The 16,115-nt window shown below is 37.7% G+C and overlaps 1 pseudogene; it reads left to right on the plus strand.

Annotated features, from left to right (window-relative positions):
- The first annotated feature begins 15,338 nt into the window (after positions 1-15,338).
- Positions 15,339-15,552, plus strand: LOC130832467 (TP53-regulated inhibitor of apoptosis 1-like; annotated as a pseudogene).
- The last annotated feature ends 563 nt before the right edge of the window (positions 15,553-16,115 follow it).

Below are 16,115 nucleotides of genomic sequence, written 5' to 3' on the forward strand. Positions count from 1 at the left end.
ACATAAAACTGAAGGCCACCGCTCCCCAAATGGTGGGGAATTAGATAGTGGCATCAGAGAAAGACTGTCTGAGGAAGTGACGTTTAAGCTGAAATTTCAATAATAACAATAAAATAATGATTAAAAACTAAATCAGTGTGTTTCCTGGAGAATTCCTTACATGCCAGAAATTGTTTCAGGTGCTTTACACATGTTAATTTATTTAATGGTGGTAGAGCCCTGGGCAGTGTCCTAACCAGGTGATTTCTTCTATGACATAGTCTCTGTATGTTCCTGCTACCAGTCACTGTGTTATAAACCAACCCATAACTTAAGGCTTAAAATAATGACCATAACTATTTTGCTCATGAATCTGCAATTTGGGCAGGGCTTGGTAGAGATAGCTCATCTCTCCTCAACTTAGTAAAGCTGGGGCAGCTCAAAGGCTAGGTCTAGGATCATCTGAAGGCTTGTTTACTCACATTTTTTGTGGTCAATGCTGGCTGTTGGCTGAGCCCTAAACTGGGCTGTGGGCCAGAATACCTACCTACTACCTCTCCACATGGCCTGGGCTTCCTCACAACATGGTAGCTGGGTTGCAAGGGGAAGCATATCAAGACAGAGAGTTAGATGGAAGCCATGTTGCCTTTATGACCTAGGATTGGGAGTCACCAGTGTCACTTCTGCCACATTCTCTGTTCATCAAAGAAGTTCAAGGGGAGGTGAAGTAGACCCAATTCATAATAAGAAGTGGAAAGATTCTAGAGGAGAAAAGAAGAAAAGAGAGAGGACTTGAGTAAATAAAATAAGAAATGAAAGAGGAGAAATGACAACCAATATCACAGAGATACAAAAAAATCATAAAATAATGTACTATGAACAGTTATATATCAACAAATTGAACAACCTAGAAGAAATGGACAAATTTTTAGAAACATACAATGTGACAGGACTGAATCAAGAATTAACAAACAAGTTGAACAAACCACTCACTAGTAGTAAAATTGAATTTGTAATTAAACAAAGAAGAAAAAAGAAAACAAAATTCCAGGCAAACAAAAGTCCAGAACTTAAGGCTTCTCAGGGAAATTTTTCCAAACATATAAAAGATAACTAATACCTATCCTTCTCAAACTATTCCAAAAAATTGCAGAGGACAGAACAATCCCAAAATCACTCTGCAACACCACCATTACCCCGATACCAAATCCAAAGACACTATAAAAGAAAAAAAAGAAAATTACAAGCCAACATCTTGGATGAATATTGATGCATAGATCCTCAACATAATATTAGCAAATCAAATCCAACAAAATATAAAAAGGATGATACATAATGATCAAGTTGGGTTTATTACAGGGACACAAGGATTTTCAACCTTCACAAATCAATCAATGTGATACACCACATTAATAAAAGCAAGGATAAAATAATGTACTATGAACAGTTATATATCAACAAATTGAACAACCTAGAAGAAATGGATCATCTCAATTGATGCAGAAAAAGCATTTGACAAAATTTGACACTCATTCATAATAAAAACTCTCAACAAAGTGGGCATAGAGGGAACATATCTCAACATAATAAAGGTCATTTATGACAAACCCACAGCTAGTATCATACTCAACTGTAAAAGCGGAAAGCCTTTCCTCTAAATTTAGGAAGACAATGATGCCCACTCTCACCACTTCTATTTAACATAATATTGGAAGTCCTAGCCACAGCAATCAGACAAGAAGTAGAAATAAAAGACAACCAAATTGGAAGGGAGAAAGTAAAACTGTCACTATATGTAGATTAGACAATACTTTATTTATTTATTTATTTATTTATTTATTTATTTATTTATTATTTTGGGGGGGGTACACCAAGTTCAATACTTTATGTTGAAAACCCCAAAGTCTCTACCCAAAAACTATTACAACTAACACATTAATTCAGCAAAGTAGCAGGATACAAGATTAATATACAGAAATCTGTTGTGTTTCTATATACTAATAATAAACTATCAGAAAGAAAAAAGTTTTGAAATTTTCATTTAAAACCACATCAAAAAGAATAAAATACCTATCAATAAATTTAACCAAGGGGGTGAAAGACCTATACTCTGAAAACTATAAAACACTAATGAAAGACATTGAAGATGATACAAAGAAATGAAAAGATATCCCATGCCCTTGGATTTGAAGAATTAATATTATTAAGATATTAATAATGGCCATACTACACAAAGCAATCTACAGATTTAATGCAATCCTTATCAAAATACCCATGAAATTTTTCATAGAACTAGAACAAATAATCCTAAAATTCATATAGAATCACAAAAGACCCTGAATTGCCAAAGAAATCTTGAGAAGAAAGAAAAAAGCTGAAAGTATCACTTTCCCAGACATCCTACTATACTACAAAGCTACAGTAATCAAAACAGTATAGTACTGGTACTAAAACAGACACATAGATCAATGGAACAGAATAGAGGCCCAGAAATAAACCCATGCACCTATGGTCAATTAATCTACAATGAGGGAGGCAATAATATACAATGGAGAAAAGACTGGCTCTTCAATAAATGGTTCTGGGAAAACTGGACATCTACATGTAAAACAATGTTATGACAATATTTCCTCAAATCATAAACAAAAATAAATTCAAAGTGGTTTAAAGACCTAATGTAAGACTTGAAAAACTTGAAACCATAAAACTCCTAGAAGAGAACATAAGGAGAACACTCTTTGACACAAATCATAGCAACATTTCTCAGATCTGTCTCCTAAGGCAAAAGAAATAAAAAACAAAAATAAACTAATGGGACATGATTAAGCTTAAAAGCTTTTGCTTTTAAAGCTTTTTGATTTTTATTTTGTTGATGGTTTCAACATCAACAAAACAAAAAGACAGCCGATGGAATGGGAGAAAATATTTGCAAATGATATGACTAACATGGAGTTAATATCCAAAATATATAAACAGTTCATACAACTCAATACTAAAAAAAATTTTTAATGAGCAGAATATCTGAATAGAAAACATATAGATGGCTAACAGGCACAAGAAATGATGTTCAAAATCACTAATTATTAGAAAAATGCAAATGAAAACAACAGTGAGCTATCACCTCACACCTGTCAGTATAGCTGTCATCAAAAAGTCTACACATAACGAATGCTGGAGAGGGTGTGGAGAAAAGGGAACCCTTGTACACTGTTGGTGGGAATGTAAATTGGTGCAGCCACTATGGAAAACAGTATGGAGGTTCCTCAAAAAACTAAAAACAGAGCAACCATGTTATCCAGCAATTCCACTCCTGGGAATACATCTGGAAAAAAAATGAAAATACTAATTCAAAAAGATACATGCACACCCAGTGTTCATAGCAGCACTACTTACAATGGCCAAGATACCAAAGCAACCCAAGTGGTATATTTTTCTGAAGAAAATAAAAACACGAGTTCAAAAAAATATATGTCCCCCTCTGTTTGTTGCAGCATTATTTACACTAGCCAAGATATGGAAGCAACCTAAGTGTCCATTGATAGATGCATGGATAAAGAAGATGTGGTATATATAATAAATGGGATATTGCTCAGCCATAAAAAAGAATGAAATCTTGCCATTTGCAATGACATGGATGGACCTAGATGGTATTATGCTAAGTGAAATAAGTCAGACAGAGAAAGACAAATGCCATATGATTTCATTTATATATGGAATTTTAAAAGCAAAACAAACAAACACAATAAAACAGAAATAGACTCATAGATACCAAGAACAAACTGGTGGTTGCCAGAGGGGAAAGGTGTAGGGGGATGAGCACAATAAGTAAGGGAGATTAAGAGGTACAAACTTCCAGTTATGAAATAAATGTCACAGGATATACTGTACAGTATAGGGAATGCAGTCAAGAACTTTGTATGGTGACAGCTGGTGGTGATCATTTTGTGATGTATAAAAATATTGAATCACTATGTGGTACACCTGAAAGTAATATAACAAGTTAATTATAATTCAATAAAACACCAAAAAATCTTTTGAAAAAGAGGAAGTACAGATTCTACCAGGTAATTTTACATCTATCATAATACATGACTTACAATCTGTGCTCTCTAGTTCCCATGTACACATATATGAAACATTTTGTTTTCTATTTTAAAGAAAACTCATAATTTATGGTTTATCCCTGTAAACTCAACTGCAGATTCTATCAGTTCTGCCTTCAAGAGATGCCCAGAATCCATCTGCCTCTCAATAATGCCACCAACAGCACTCTGATCCACCATCATCTTTTGCTTAATATTGCAATGCCTTCAAAAACAGAAATATAGATCAATGGAACAGATAGAATGCCCAAAGATAAACCCACACACCTATGGTCACCTCATTTATGACAAAGGAGGCAAGAACATACAATAGATAAAAGACAGTCACTTTAATAAATGGTGCTGGGAAAACTGAACAGTTACATGTAAAAGAATGAAATTAGAACACTCCCTAACAGCTTATATAAAAATAAACTCAAAATGGATTAAAGACCCAAATGTAAGACCGGATACTATAAAACTCTTAGAGGAAAACACAGGAAGAACACTCTTTGACATAAATCACAGCAAGATCTTTGTTGATCCATGTCCTAGAGTAATGAAAATAAAAGCAAAAATAAACAAATGGGACCTAATTAAACATAGAAGCTTTGCACAGCAAAGGAAACCATAAACAAGATGAAAAGACAACCCTCAGAATGGGAGACAATATCTGCAAATGAACCAACTGACAAAGGATTAATCTCCAAAATATACAAACAGCACATGCAGCTCAATATCAAAAAAACAAACAACCCAATCAAAAAGTGGGCAGAAGATCTAAATAGGCATTTCACAAAAGACGACATACAGATGGCCAAGAGGTACATGAAAGTATGCTCAACATCACTAATTATTAGAGAAATGCAGATCAAAACTACAATGAGGTATCACCTCACACCAGTCAGAATGGCCATCACCAAAAAATCTACAAACAACAAATGCTGGAGAGGGTGTGAAGAAAAGGGAAATCTCTTGCACTGGTGGTGGGAATGTAAATTGATATAGTCACTATGGAGAACAGTATGGAGGTTCCTTAAAAAAGCTAAAAATAGAACTACCAGATGACCCAGCAATCCCACTATTGGGCACATACCCTGAGAAAATCATAATTCAAAAAGACACATGCACCCCAATGTTAATTGCAGCACTATCTACAATAGCCAGGACATGGAAGCAACCTAAATACCCATCAACTGATGAATGGATAAAGAAGATGTGGCACATATACACAATGGAATATTACTCAGCCATAAAAAGGAATGAAACTGAGTTATTTGTAGTGAGGTGAATGGACCTAGGGTCTGGCATACAGAGCGAAGTAAGCCAGAAAGAGAAAAAAAAAAACCGTATGCTAACTCATATATATGGAATCTAAAAAACTGGTGCTGATGAACACAGTGACAGGGCAAGAATAAAGATGCAGATGTAGAGAATGGACTTGAGGACACAGGGTGGGGGGGCGAAGGGGAAGCTGGGACGAAATGAGAGAGTAGCATTGACGTGTATACACTTCCAAAGGTAAAATACATAGCTAGTGGGAAGCTGCTGCATAACACAGGGAAATCAACTCAATGACTGGTGATGACTTAGAGAGGTGGGATAGGGAGGGTGGGAAGGAATCTCAGGAGGGAGGGGATATGGGGATATATGTATAAATACAGCTGATTCACTTCGTTGTACAGCAAAAACTTGTACAACACTGTAAAGCAATTATACTCCAATAAAGAGCTTTAAAAAAAAAAGATGTGGTACATATATACAACGGAATATCACTCAGCCATAAAAAGGAATGAAATTGGGTCATTTGTAGAGACGTGGATGGACCTAGAGACTGTCATATAGGGTGAAGTAAGCCAGAAAGAGAAAAATATCGTATATTAACACATATATGAAGAATCTAGAAAAATGGTACAGATGAACCTATTTGCAAAGCAGAAATAGAGACATAGATGTAGAGAACAAACATATGGGCACCAGCAGGGGAAAGGGGAGAGGGATGAATTGGGAGATTGGGATTGACATATATACGCCACTGGATATGAAATAGATATCTAGTGAGGACCTGCTGTATAGCACAGGGAACTCTACTCGGTGCTCTGTGGTGACCTGGATGGGAGGGAAATCCAAAAGGAGCAGGATATGTGTATACATATGGCTGGTTCACCTCTCTGTACAGCAGAAACTAACAGAACATTGTAAAGCAACTATACCCCAATAAAAAAATAAATATTAAAAAAAGTATGAGACATTATAGCATTGGAGTTTATTGAGGTAATTGGCTAGGAATCTCTGTGTGCCTTGGAATGGAGAATTTCACATCATTTTTAGAATATTTTCTTGTGGGAAAAAATACATACAAATATATACATACATATATATACTACATATATATGTTATTGTGCCTCCTCACTGGTCTCCCACCTTCTATGCCTGCCTCCCTTTCTGTCCCTTCTCCTCTAAGGAACCAGAGGGAACCTTCCAAAATCTGTCATGTCCTTCCTTTGCTCCGATCCCTCTCACTCAGAGTGAAAACAAGTGAGCTTCGGGGCCCCTAGCTGCTCTCTCACTTCATCTCCTCCATCCGCCTACTTACCCATTCCTTTAGAGCCAAGCTGACTTTGTCAGTCAGTGTCTGTCCATGAGAGAGAAACCATCAGTAATGTGTATGGGGAAAGTTTAATACAAACAGTTCTTGACTACAACAGGAGGGGGGAATGATCAGGGGTAGGAGAATGCCAAAGAATACAGGGATTTCATATAAAAGGAGCAGCTCCTACCCCTAGGCCTGAGAGAGCCCAAAGAAGAGCCCACTCCCCAGCCCCAAACAAGGTTGAGATCAGGCTTAGTTGCAGGGGGCATGCTGTAGCTCTACAGATGGCAGAGGTGTCACTGTTTGGTGCCACTGGGAATCTGCCCTCTAGCAATGGCCAGGGAAAGCCATTCATGGTGAGGTGTATCCCCAGAGGCATTCTGTAAAAAAGCACCCAAGATGGGTGCCAGCGGAAGCTGCTGGTCGCTGGGTGCTGATGGCCAATGTGCACTGCAGAAGGTGGTACTAAAGAAGCCATCTTCCCTGCAGAAGTGGGCTGAGAGCACAGCAAAACTAGAGCAGAAAGCCCTCTCTCTTCCTGCAATGTCTCTCCAGCACCTTCCCCTGATGAATCTTAACATCGTGCCAGCTGACAAAAAGGTGGATTTGGAACTGAGATGCAATCAATTGATAAGTGGCCTGTGACCTTCTTTTCAGTCTCTGAAAAATACATTCCCACCTAGTGCCTTTGCAGTTGCTGTGCCCTCCACCTGGAATCCTTCTTCTCAATCCCCATCCTTTTCTGCATGACTTACTCCCTTACATCCAACAGGTTTCTGCTCCAACTGCTCTTTATCAGCAGGGCCTTTTCTGACCAAGCTAATTAAATAGTACCATACTCATAGCACTATCCATCTCCCTCGTCCTGATTTCCTTTTCTCCAAAGCAATTATTTATGTGCATGTTTATTATTTATTGTCCACCTCCCGCCTTTAGGATGTTAGTTCATCAAGTACAGAGAATTCTGTTTTGTTCACTTTTGTATATTCAGCAGAGTTGAATTGAACAGTGCCTGGTACATAGCAGGCATTCAATAAAAACTTTTGAATAAATTGTAAATTAGGAACATGAAGGAAGAGAAGGGAAAATACCTGCCAGAAACTCATCACTGAGACATTACTACAGTTAACATGACAAGTTTCTGGGACTTCCCTGGTGGCACAGTGGTTAAGAATCAGCCTGCCAATGCAAGGGACATGGGTTCGAGCCCTGGTCAGAGAAGATCCCACATGCCACGGAGCAACTAAGCCCGTGTGCCACAACTACTGAGCCTGCGCTCTAGAGCCCATGAGCCACAACTACTGAAGCCTGCGGGCCTAGAGCCTGTGCTCTGCAACATGAGAAGCCACCGCAAGGAGAAGCCCGGGTACCACAATGAAGAGTAGCCCTGGCTACTGCAACTAGATAAAGCCCACGTGCAGCAACTAAGACCCAACGTAGCCAATAAATAAATAAACTAATTAATTAATTTTTAAAAACATGACAAGTTTCCTTTCAGATTTTCCCCAATAAGGATTTTTTAAAAATTTTTTGTAGGGGCTTAACATACACATAGAAATGCATTTATATGTGCAGCTTGCTGAATTTTCACAAACTAAACCCACGCAGGTAACCAGCACCCAAAAAACAGAACATTACCAAGCACCCTAGAAGCTCCCTTTGTGCCCCCTCTAAAGGTAACCATTATCCTAGATTGTAGAAGCAAAGATTACTTTTTGTCCTTCATATGAGTGGAATTACACAGTATGTATTTTTTTAATTGGTTTTTGGCTTTTTTATAGAAGATACACACATATTTCTTTGTGTCACTGTATATCTTTCATTCTCCTTGATGTGCAATATTCCAGTGTGTGAATATACTACAATTTATTTGTTGTACTGTTGATGGATATTTGTACAGGTTGAGCTCTTATGAATAGAGTCACTGTATGCTTTCCTGTACATGTCTTCTTTTGAGCGTATGTCAGCATTTCTGTTGGGTGTATATCTAGGAATGGATATGCACATATTCAGCTTTACCAACCAGCCTCCCCAGCCCACACCCCATGAATATTCTCTTTCATTCGTGTCAACTAGCATTCCCTGACATGACATAAATGAAGCACCCAGCACTGGGCGTGGCCCTCAATATGAGGATTCTGGAAACGGGCATGCCCTTTCTTTGATTTTATGCAAAGCACTGTATCTGGTTTAGTGGGATGAAACAAAGACAAGTAAGCCATATGATACATAAGAGGAGACAAACCCTATAACTATAGATCTCACTCCGGAAAAAAATATTCTAAGGTTATATTCAAAAGAAAACTCCCTTTCAAAACTAGAATTGAAAGACTCAAGAATAACAATAATAATGGCAAATATTTATTGACCACATCCTCTGTGGCAGCCTTATTGTGTATATTACCTCATTTAATCGTCGGTGAGGGATTTTTGACGCTGGTGGCGCAGTGGTTAAGAATCCGCCTGCCAATGCAGGTGACATAGGTTTGAGCTCTGATCTGGGAAGATCCCACGTGGCCAGGAGCAACTAAGACCATGAGCCACAACTACTGAGCCTGTGCTCTAGAGCCTGTGAGCCACAACTACTGAGCCTGCATGCTGCAGCTACTGAAGCCCACCCGCCTAGAGCCCATGCTCCACAACAAGAGAAACCACCGCAATGAGAAGCCCGCGCACGGCAACGAAGAGTAGCTGCTGCTCGCCACAACTAGAGAAAGCCCGCACACAGCAACGAAGACCCAACACAGCCATAAATAAATAAATAAATAAATAAATAAATAAATAAATAAATAAATAAATATTTTTAAAAAATCATCAGTGAGATGAGGTTCTTCATCCAGTGGGCTTCATCCAGAGCCCACTTCTTTTTTGTTGTTTGACTACTGACAGCTTTCAACCTCATAAGAAAGCTGTGGGCACTCTCCCTTGGCACCTGTGGGATGTCCAAGCCATACACACCCTGACCCTGTTATGGGACCTCACCTCAGCCTCCCCCACCAAGCAGAGTGAAATGGGACAGTCACTCCACCTGGCTCTCTCAAGCCATTTTCAGACCTGCTTGGGACCCTGCCCTGCTCTCCCCAGAAAGCCTCATTACATCTATAATAAATCCTTCCAAACACTTGTGGTGCATGTATAGGGTCATCAGTCTCAGATATCCAAACCAAATTTGGTGGAGGGTTCAATCCCACCCCGCATGAAGCAACAAGAAGACACACTCCCATTTTATAGATGAGGAAAGTGAGCTCAGAAAAGTTACTCATCATTCATTCATTCAAAAACACATGTTCAGCGCACAGAGCAGTGGGAAACAACATGGACAAACTCCCAGCCCTCGGTAGAGTGAGAGACGTAGTGCACAGAAAAATAAATGTAAATTGCTTTTAAATATATGAAAACATAACTAGTGTCCCTTATAGCTAAATATATACTAATTAAAACAAGGAGATATTTTTAACTTAAAATTAAATTGAACCAGACGTAACACTGTAACAATACACTGTGTTGGCACCTGCATACACCATTATGAGTGGTGTAGGGTGATACCACCAGAGGGCTACCTGGCAGATCTATCAACATTTCAAATGTAGCCCCATATTTTATTTCTGTAAAGGTCTTTGTAGAAAATTAGAAAATACAGAAAGTTAGGAAGAAAAAAACCAACCCACAATCTCAGCATCCATGAATAAAACTGAGCCCACACATTTGCTGCTTCCTTCCTCCTGACAGAGCATTGCTGCCTCCTGGTGGATTTATTTCTTAAATACGTTCGCTATTTTACCATTTTTAATTTTTAAAACGTACTTAATTTTTTTAAACTAGGTATTGCACTCACACAGTTCATTATTTTTAAAATTCTAAATGGTAGAGAGTGGAAACTCTCCCATCCATTCCTTTTCTCCTTGAACTAGGTTCCTTTCCCCACAGGCAGCTGAACTGGCCGATTCTTCTGGAAGGCCAATAGCCTTCCAGAGATCTTTTATGCATACATTTGGATTCATTCAGTTAGAGTTTCTTTCTTTCTATTGCCTGCCTTTGAATCACGAATATTGCTCCAAAAAACTTAGAAAATCCAAAGAAAAAAAACTCCTACAGAAAATATTCATCACTGCTTGATTTGAAGTCATGGAAAATCAGAGATATTACTAATTCCCCCAAATAGGAAAGATGACCAAGTTATGTTATACTCACTAGATGTACAGTCATCATTATGAAGATTTATGTAATAATATAAAAATGTCCATCACAAAAGTTTATTTTTAAGATAATACACAAAAGAGGAAATAGCTTAAAAATATACCCCTCTTTGAAATTTTAAAAACAATGATATATCATTTTTCAGCTAACTAGAAAAGTGTATTTCTTCTGAGTGATAATTATCAATTCTAAGGAGCATGTTGTGAAAAGTGCAGTTGTGTCTTTTATAACAGAGTAAATCAATCAAGTGTTAATTAAAACACTGACATCCTTTGACTCAGAGATTCCTTTTTTAATTATATAAATATAGGATAATCTTTATGCAAAAATATGGTCATCACATTATTTGTTAATGAGAAAAACTAATCTTAATGTCCAACTACAGAAAACTGGCTAAGTAAATAGTGGTTTGTCCACTTAATGAGATAATAAAGTCATTCTAATGTTTGCAAAAATTTGGAATATGTTTTGATATTACAAGATATAGAAAGCTGAGTATATAGTAAGCTCACAAAACTCAACAAAGAGACAAGGCTAACATTGAATATTTGGAATTTGGGGACTCTTGAGTGATTTCTTTCTAGTCATTCTTTATGGGCATTTATATAATATTTTTAAAAGAAATGAGTAGAATAGAAACCCTATGGAATAGTACACATAGGGGTGTGACCAAACACAATTTAGATTTAAATCCAGCAGCAAACCTAATGCCTATAATTTGTCATTTAGTCCTCACAGCCACAGACCAATTTACTAACTGAACTAACGTTATACAGGCTTAATATGAAAACTGGAAAGGTGTAAAGTCTGTAAGCAGGTCAAAGCATGTTAGAATTCGCCACGCAACCCCTTTACCTCCAGGGACTTAGGAGTTCTCTTCAAGATACAAAGGTCAGAATGCCCCGGTGTCTGATTGCAGACTTCTCCTTTTGTTCTCTTAGTTTAGTCAACGGCAGGTGTGCCAAAGATTATGCTATGCAAGACTGTATTCACAGAACAATAAAGACCATAACACTTCAAGAGGGTTTTAGTCAATTTTCAAGAAGAGTTTTGAGCATCCAGGGTTTTTACTTTGCTAACCACTAGGCCGTGTGTGACTCTTTCTTTCCTTGGTTGACTATGCTTATTTGTGTGATAGAAGTAAGAGTCCCTGCCTTTCAGCTCAGGTTAGGAGTACAAAACCCTTCTGTGTCATACCGGGCATGTAAATGGGAGGCGAGCCAGCCTTGCCTCGCAGTTTCTGCTGCTCAGGGTATAGGTTCTTGTGACACTGTCTGAGCCAACCATTGACTCTTCTGCCAAAAGCCACTGCCAAGTTCAGCTCCCTGATGTCCTTACTCCTCAGCCTTCCTCTGTGGGAATATCCTTCCCACAACAAAAAGCCTTAGTAAACTCTTTCCATGAAGAAATTTTTTTCTTCTTTTCTTGAGGTGAAATTCACCTAACGTACAATTAACCATTTTACTTTGACCATTACAACTCAATAGCATTTAGTATATTCACAACGTTGTGCACTGTGCAGAGAGAACTGGTAAGCTCTCTCTAGTTTCAAAACCCTTTTCATCACCACAGAAAAACACCCGTACCCACTAAATAGCCACTCTCCATTTCCCCCATTCTATCCCCATCCCTTGGTAACCTCTAATCTGCTTTCTGTCTCTATGGTTTTACCTATTCTGGGTATTTCATACGAAAGGGATCATATACAGAAGCAACCTAAATGTCCATCAACAGATGAATGGACAAAGAAGATGTGGTATGTATATATTATATATACTATATATGTATAAATAATGGAATACTATTCAGCCATAAAAAATGAGATTTTGCCACTTGCAACAACATGGATGGACTTGGAGGGCATTATGCTAAGTGAAACAAGTCAACCAAAGACAAATATTGTATGATATCACAGGTATGTGGAGTGTAAAAAAATACAACAAACTAGTGACTATAACAAAAAGCAGCAGACACACTCTCTAACAGAGAACTAACTAGTGGTTACCAGTAGGGAGAGGGAAGGGGGAGGGGCAATAAAGTGGTAAGGAATTGAGGTACAAAGTATTAGGTATAAAATAAGATACAAGGATATATTGTACAATACAGGGAATATAGCAAATATTTTGTTTTATAATAACTGTAAATGCAATATAACCTTAAAAAATTGTGAATCACTCTATCCTACATACAGCTGTAACATACATAGTATATCAAGCATATTTCAATTTTTTAAAAAAATGTGAACTTAAAAAAAAAAGAGTATCATACATGCCCTTTTGTGTCTGGTTTCTTTTACTTAGCACAATATTTTCAAGGTTCATCCAAGTACTAGCGGGTATCAATACTTCATTTCTTTTACGGCTGAATAATATTTCATTGAATGTATAGCCCACAACTTAGCCATTCATCCACCAATGGACAGTTGGGTTGTTTCCACCTTTTGCCTGTTACGAATAATGCTACAAACATTCGTGTACAAGTCTCTGTGCAGACATATATTTTCATTTCTCTTGGATATATACTTAGGAGTACGCTTGTTGGGTCAAATCATTCTGTTTATCTTTTTGAGGAACCGCCAAACCATTTTACATAGTGGCTGCAACATTTTACGTTCTCGTCAGCAATGCACCATTCCTCTGCATCCTTGATAACTTTTTTTCCCCATTAAAGCCATCCTAATGGGTTGAAGTGGTATCTCATTGTGGGTCTGATTTGAATTTAATGACCAATGATGTTGAACAGCTCTTCATGTGTTGTCCATTTGTATATCTTCTTTGAAGAAATGTGCATTCCTTTGTTGACTTAATTGGGCTGTTTACCTTTCCATTGTTGAGTTGTAAAAGTTCTTTATGTAGTCTGTACATTAACCCCAAATCAGATATATGATTTGTAAATATTTTGTCCCATTCTGTAACTTATCTTTTCACACTCTTGATAGTGTCCTTTGATGCAACTTCTAATTTTGATGAAGTCCATTTTTTTTTGTTTGTTTCTTATGCTCTTGGTATCAAATCTAAGAACTATCACCAAACCCAAGGTCATCAAGACTTACTTGATTTCTTCTGGTAATTTATAGTTTTAGTTCTTATAGTTTGTTGATCATTTTGAACTAATGAGTGATATGTGAAGCAAGGTAAGTGTCCAACTTCATTCTTCTGTACGTGGTTTTCCAGTTGTCTTATGTGTATGTGTATGCCGTTTTCCACATGTCTTGTTGAACAGTCCTTTTCCCAGTGAGGGGTCTTGGCGCTTTTGTGACCATATATGCAAGGGCTTATTTCTGAACTCTCAATTCTGTTCCATTGGTCTATGTCTATCCTTATGTCAGTACCAGTTTTGATTACTCAAGTTTTGAAAACAGGAAGTGTGAGACATCAAGATTGTTTTTGCTATTCAGGGCCCCTTGAAGCTTCATAGAATTTGAGGATGAGCTTCTCCAATTCTGCCAAAAAAATAAAGCCAATGGAATTTTGATACAGATTGCATTTCTTCTATAGATCACTTCAGGAAATGCTGCCATTTTAACAATATTGTCTTCCAATCCACTAACATGGTATGTTTTTCAATTTATTTAGGTTTTCTCTCAGGATGTTTGTAATTTTCAGTGTACAAATCTTTCACATCCTTGGTTAAATTGATGAAGTATTTTATTCTTTTGGCTGCTATTGTAAATGGAATTAAAAATTTTCTTTCATATTGTTGTTGGCGTATAGAAATACAACTGATTTGTGTGCAATCTCATACCCTGTAATTTTACTTAATTCATAAATTTCCTCTATATTGGATATCTGTGAAGTTTTACTTCTTCCTTTCCAATTTGGCTTTTTTTCCTTAACTGCTCTGGCTAGGCCTTCCAGGGTAACAGCAGTGGTGAAAGTGGACACTCACGTCTTGTTCCTGATCTTGAGGGTGAAGTTTTCAGCCTTTCACTAATGTTAGCTGTGGTTCTTTTTCATAAATCCCTGTATCATGTTTATAAATTTCCCTTCTATTCCTAATGAGTTAGAATTTTATCAAATGTCTTCTGCATCTGAGATTATACAGCTTTTCCCTTATCCTATTAACTTGGCATATTTGATTGTTTTCACGCTGAACCACCATAATGTCCCTAGAGAAACACCTCCATACTACACTAGTCTCTTCTTTTTCATTAAGATCTCCTTTGTACTTAGAATGGTCCTTCCCCAAGGCAGTAATTTTTAAAGTATCCACTTTATTTCTGTATCCTTTAAGCTTGATGTACTACTAGAATATTGTTTAATGACCTATCAACTAAACAAAGACTTTGGGTGAAAGAAATCATGGATACCCCACAGCTCAAAAGTTGGATTAGATTTTATGTATGCATATGATCCTGCGAGAAAGTTGTATCCAAACTGTTCCTCTTCCAATAGGATTTATTTCCATTTTTAGTATTCGCTTCATACTTTATTATAGAAAAATACAATAATCTAAAGTACTGCTTGACCGCAGTGGATGCTGACGCCATGAACAGCATAGGGGAGGCTTGGCCCGACATGAAGCATGAAGTATATAACCTGTGCATGCTTCAACTGCTGGTTTGCCAAGAAGTTCCTCAGTGGGCACCATGCACCGACCTCTTCAAGCACTACCAGCAGTGTATTCAGAAAGCAGAGGAGATTCCTACTGAACGACAAGTTCATGGGCCATGGCAGAGAAAAGCCTGAAAGCTCTTCTTGAAGAGTCGCCTTGAAAATGGACTCCCCAAATCGGGAAAATGAGGACTCTGGATCGTGTCAGTTAAAGCTGTGAAGACAGCATGGATTTAATAAATTAAGGAGGGAGAAGTTTCCTTTCCTCCTTGCTATTTTTCTCTCACTTGTAAATGATGAACCATCACTCTGCTTTGAGATTTCTGGCTTTGGCATCTCAGCGGGAATTCAGTGTGCTAAATAATGGGATTATTAGGGATTATGGTTGCACTACTTGGTCTGGGATCAGTTTCAACTATATCTTGTATGTAAATGCTGATAAGCTTGTCAGGATGACCAAGGCTGGGTGAGTCATGCTTCAAAAGACATCACTTATACACTGTACTGGGGTTACTGTTCATGGAAGCAGCTGGTTAGGATCGCACTCTCTCAGGGAGCTAATGCTCTGGAAAGGGTCCCAGCACAACAGTTTCAATCAATGCGTGGGAGCATAGTTTTCTTCTTATAAAATAACAACTGTTAAGATTGCTGGTAGACTGGGTTAGCCAAGAGGAAGACAGCTTATAACAGTTCCCTACCTTAACAAGAGGT

This window comes from Hippopotamus amphibius, chromosome 12, assembly GCF_030028045.1.
Source record: "Hippopotamus amphibius kiboko isolate mHipAmp2 chromosome 12, mHipAmp2.hap2, whole genome shotgun sequence".
Taxonomy (NCBI): Eukaryota; Metazoa; Chordata; class Mammalia; order Artiodactyla; family Hippopotamidae; genus Hippopotamus; species Hippopotamus amphibius.